The sequence below is a fragment of the Ruditapes philippinarum genome, unplaced genomic scaffold (assembly GCF_026571515.1).
Source record: "Ruditapes philippinarum isolate M1 unplaced genomic scaffold, ASM2657151v2 ctg17835_1_1_1_1, whole genome shotgun sequence".
Taxonomy (NCBI): Eukaryota; Metazoa; Mollusca; class Bivalvia; order Venerida; family Veneridae; genus Ruditapes; species Ruditapes philippinarum.
This window is the reverse complement of record NW_026857780.1, coordinates 9,816-15,435: the sequence shown is the minus strand read 5'-3', so window position 1 is coordinate 15,435 and position 5,620 is coordinate 9,816. Positions and strand designations below refer to the sequence as shown.

The 5,620-nt window shown below is 38.1% G+C and overlaps 1 long non-coding RNA gene across 1 annotated transcript; it reads left to right on the top strand.

Moving 5' to 3' along the window:
• Positions 1–496: 496 nt before the first annotated feature.
• LOC132751010 (uncharacterized) lies at positions 497–3,384 on the top strand. Its single transcript, XR_009628629.1, has 2 exons — positions 497–873; positions 2,818–3,384. It is a non-coding gene; the product is annotated as an uncharacterized LOC132751010 (long non-coding RNA).
• Positions 3,385–5,620: the final 2,236 nt, after the last annotated feature.

Sequence of the window (5,620 nt, the reverse complement as noted above, 5' to 3'; positions counted from 1 at the left end):
AAAGGTTTCGGATCAAAGTCTTTTGCTTACAATGGATGTGTATTGTGGAATAAACTACCCCTCTTCTATTAGGATGGAATCAAAATTATACAATTTTAAATTATCTGTTAAAAAACATTTACTTAATGGGTAATTATCTCTTTTAAGGGTGTCTATCCTCTAGTCTTAATATTTATGATTTTTTAGCTCGACTTTTCTATGAAAAGGGGAGCTATCCTACTCGCCCCGGCGTCGGCGTTAGCGTTGGCGTCACACCTTGGTTAAGTTTTTCGTACCACCCCACTTTATTTCAGAAGTATTACAAGTATGGCTTTGAAACTTACCATACTTGTTCACCATCATAACCTCCATCTACAGACAAGAGTACATAACTCTGTCAAGGTTTTTGACAGAATTATGGCCCTTTTTTGACTTAGAAAGTGTATTGAGCTTGGTTAAGTTTTTTTGTACCACCTCACTTTATTTTCAAAAAACCATTGGAGGTATTGCTTTTGAAACTGACCATACTTGTTTACCATCACGACCTTCATCAACAGACAAGCAGGACATAACTCTGTCAAGGTTTTTGACAGAATTATGCCCCTTTTTGACTTAGAAAATACATTGAATATGGGTAAAATCCACTTATTGCCTTAACCCTTTGAGATATTGCTTTGAAACTTTTAATGCTATTTCACATCATTACCCCCATCTGTACGCAAGAGAAGGTAACTCTGTCAAGGATTTGTTTTAAAAATTAAGGCCTTTTATCGACTTAGAATCTTGGTTAAGTTTTTAGTACCAGTCCACTTTTTGACTGAACTGTTTGAGATATTAATTTGAAAGTTGGAATACTTGTTTACAATCATGATTCCCAAACATGTCCAGGAGAAGGTAATTCTGTCAAAGATTTTATTTGAATTATGGCCCTTAACTGTCAATGTTTTGTATTATAGGCAAGCACTAAAAAAGTCGAGCGCGCTGTCTTACGGACAGCTCTTGTATTAATTTATTTTAATTTGAAAATTTTATGTATACTTTTGTCTTTCTTTGATTTAAAACTGTGATAAGTCATTTTCATGCCTCTCTTTGTCAAAACCATCAGTATCTAAGGACCACAATGGAAATAAGAGATTTAGTTCTCTTTTTTGTGTTATCCTTGGTATGATGTTTTTGATATGGTGCATTTCTTTACATTGATATTTGTTTTTTATTGTTTTATCATGTATTGGATATGTTTTTACCATGTCATTTACTGAATACTGAAATAAATCTATCTATCTATCCACTGTGGTAGAATGTATATAAATACAGCAGAACCCACATTGGTTAAACTTTGGTAGTTTAGCGCGGAGGAAGGTAGTCTAGTACTGGTGTAACTGACTCCAGGAACGATGGTTAGGAAACTACCCGCCTGTATGACTGAAATACTGTTGGGAAAAGGTGTAAAATGAAACAAACAAACATTGGTTAAAGGTGTTTGGAAGCAGAAGAATCAACTGATTAAAGCTACAGACAAAACCCAAAGTGGTAACATTTAAAGTTTTGAGTACACCAGAACCCACAATGGTAAAAGGTACATGGTTTCTAAAGTAAAATATGGTTTGATTTGAAACCCAGGAACTGAAGCCTCAATGGTAATTGCAACACTTGTTGGTACATGTTGTAAAAACTTCCAAGCAGTTGTTGATGAGCTTTAATTGTACTTGTTCCTTATTTCTGCGGTAACTATCAGAGTATATAATGGGTATCAATGTAATAAAAATCTGTAATGAATTGACTTTGATTGGAACTTTGCAGACATTAATGGATCTATTGGGAGTAGAACAGTTAACTATTGTTGACATAGAGAGGTGTAAAGAACTTGTAATTGTGATGTATGGCGAATGTTTTACAATATCTCAGGCATTTCAGCTCTTCACCCAGTAGGAATTATATGAAAAAAATGTTGTGATAGTCAGTTTTTGTTTTGTTTTTAAATTTTGAGGATCTGATAAGAGGATCTAGAGTTAGTTGAAAATGGAAGTCAGAATGAATGAAAATAAGGTGTGTATTGTATGTATGTGAATTTGTTGTTGTTGTTAATGATGATAAAAGCTTGCATCTAGGGTTCTGAATGTGGATTTGGTATAAGGCATTGGCATAAACTGAGCTTTAAATTCTGGAAATCACTGACATCAAAAAGCTCTAAAATTTGAAGTGTGACTGTCAGGTGTATGAGTTTTGAAGTGATGGCATTGAATTTTGGTAGTTTACATAATTATTAGGGATGCGATTTTATGACCACAAAAAATTTTCGGCAAAATTTAAATTAAAACTTTTTTGGGGTTTGGGACACTTAAAATTTTGTTTGTAAATTGGAATTTGTCAGATTTTATTTTTTAAATTTTGTAAACATCAAAAATTCCATAAAAGGGTGGCCACTATTTTTAAACCTCATAAAAAATAAAAATGGTGTGTTATTTTTAACTAATGTCTTGAGTTTCAGGGCTGGAAACTACACTTAGACATGAGGAGGCTTTGTCATGAATCAATAAATTTATTTTTTGTCATGACTATGTGGATGAGTTGTCCAATGTGACTAATTGTGCAGAATTAAGGCTTATGGATCCAAACCACAATTAGGCCATTAAGGATACTTTTCAAACCCATGAAATCAGAATGGAATTTTTGGTATTGTTTAAATGTCTTAAGTTTTGTTATTTTTAGAAATTTCTCAAGATTGAACAAGATTAAGTGCTTGCAAAAAGGACAAAAATAAATACAATACTTGAATATGAATATTTGCCCTAGATTTCATGTTACCTATCTAAAGTGCAGTGGAATGCATTGAGGCAGTTAATTATACCCCCGCACAACAAAGTTGTAAGGGGGGTATACTGGAATCAGCTTGTCCGTCCGTCCGGCCGTCCGGCTGTCCGGCCGTCCGGCCGTCCGTCGGTTTTTTCTTGTCCGCCCAATAACTTAAGATTCCTTTGACCCTTAGTCTTCATATTTGGCATGGAGGTTAGTCATGATTAGTAGATGACCCCTATTGATTTTGAGGTCACTAGGTCAAAGGTCAAGGTCACAGGGGCCTTGACTTCAAAAAGCTTGTCCGCCCAATAACTTAAGTTTCCTTTGACCCTTAGTCTTCATATTTGGCATGGAGGTTAGTCATGATTAGTAGATGACCCCTATTGATTTTGAGGTCACTAGGTCAAAGGTCAAGGTCACAGGGGCCTTGACTTCAAAAAGCTTGTCCGCCCAATAACTTAAGATTCCTTTGACCCTTAGTCTTCATATTTGGCATGGAGGTTAGTCATGATTAGTAGATGACCCCTATTGATTTTGAGGTCACTAGGTCAAAGGTCAAGGTCACAGGGGCCTTGACTTCAAAAAGCTTGTCCGCCCAATAACTTAAGATTCCTTTGACCCTTAGTCTTCATATTTGGCATGGAGGTTAGTCATGATTAGTAGATGACCCCTATTGATTTTGAGGTCACTAGGTCAAAGGTCAAGGTCACAGGGGCCTTGACTTCAAAAAGCTTGTCCGCCCAATAACTTAAGTTTCCTTTGACCCTTAGTCTTCATATTTGGCATGGAGGTTAGTCATGATTAGTAGATGACCCTATTGATTTTGAGGTCACTAGGTCAAAGGTCAAGGTCACAGGGGCCTTGACTTCAAAAAGCTTGTCCGCCCAATAACTTAAGTTTCCTTTGACCCTTAGTCTTCATATTTTGGCATGGAGGTTAGTCATGATTAGTAGATGACCCCTATTGATTTTGAGGTCACTAGGTCAAAGGTCAAGGTCACAGGGGCCTTGACTTCAAAAAGCTTGTCCGCCCAATAACTTAAGTTCCTTTGACCCTTAGTCTTCATATTTGGCATGGAGGTTAGTCATGATTAGTAGATGACCCCTATTGATTTTGAGGTCACTAGGTCAAAGGTCAAGGTCACAGGGGCCTTGACTTCAAAAAGCTTGTCCGCCCAATAACTTAAGTTTCCTTTGACCCTTAGTCTTCATATTTGGCATGGAGGTTAGTCATGATTAGTAGATGACCCCTATTGATTTTGAGGTCACTAGGTCAAAGGTCAAGGTCACAGGGGCCTTGACTTCAAAAAGCTTGTCCGCCCAATAACTTAAGATTCCTTTGACCCTTAGTCTTCATATTTGGCATGGAGGTTAGTCATGATTAGTAGATGACCCTATTTGATTTTGAGGTCACTAGGTCAAAGGTCAAGGTCACAGGGGCCTTGACTTCAAAAAGCTTGTCCGCCCAATAACTTAAGTTTCCTTTGACCCTTAGTCTTCATATTTGGCATGGAGGTTAGTCATGATTAGTAGATGACCCCTATTGATTTTGAGGTCACTAGGTCAAAAGGTCAAGGTCACAGGGGCCTTGACTTCAAAAAAGCTTGTCCGCCCAATAACTTAAGATTCCTTTGACCCTTAGTCTTCATATTTGGCAAGGAGGTTAGTCATGATTAGTAGATGATCCCTATTGATTTTGAGGTCACTAGGTCAAAGGTCAAGGTCACAGGGGCCTTGACTTCAAAAAGTTTGTCCGCCCAATAACTTTAAGATTCCTTTGACCCTTAGTCTTCATATTTAGCATGGAGGTTAGATCATGATTAGTAGATGATCCCTATTGATTTTGAGGTCACTAGGTCAAAGGTCAAGGTCACAGGGGCCTTGACTTCAAAAAAGCTTGTCCGCCCAATAACTTAAGATTCCTTTGACCCTTAGTCTTCATATTTGGCATGGAGGTTAGTCATGATTAGTAGATGACCCCTATTGATTTTGAGGTCACTAGGTCAAAGGTCAAGGTCACAGGGGCCTTGACTTCAAAAAGCTTGTCCGCCCAATAACTTAAGATTCCTTTGACCCTTAGTCTTCATATTTGGCATGGAGGTTAGTCATGATTAGTAGATGACCCCTATTGATTTTGAGGTCACTAGGTCAAAGGTCAAGGTCACAGGGGCCTTGACTTCAAAAAGCTTGTCCGCCCAATAACTTAAGATTCCTTTGACCCTTAGTCTTCATATTTGGCATGGAAGGTTAGTCATGATTAGTAGATGACCCCTATTGATTTTGAGGTCACCAGGTCAAAGGTCAAGGTCACAGGGGCCTTGACTTCAAAAAGCTTGTCCGCCCAATAACTTAAGATTCCTTGACCCTTAGTCTTCATATTTGGCATGGAGGTTAGTCATGATTAGTAGATGACCCCTATTGATTTTGAGGTCACTAGGTCAAAGGTCAAGGTCACAGGGGCCTTGACTTCAAAAAAGCTTGTCCGCCCAATAACTTAAGTTTCCTTTGACCCATAGTCTTCATATTTGGCATGGAGGTTAGTCATGATTAGTAGATGACCCCTATTGATTTTGAGGTCACTAGGTCAAAGGTCAAGGTCGCAGGGGCCTTGACTTCAAAAAGCTTGTCCGCCCAATAACTTAAGTTCCTTTGACCCATTAGTCTTCATATTTGGCATGGAGGTTAGTCATGATTAGTAGATGACCCCTATTGATTTTGAGGTCACCAGGTCAAAGGTCAAGGTCACAGGGGCCTTGACTTCAAAAAGCTTGTCCGCCCATAACTTAAGATTCCTTTGACCCACAGTCTTCATATTTGGCATGGAGGTTAAGTCATGATTAGTAGAT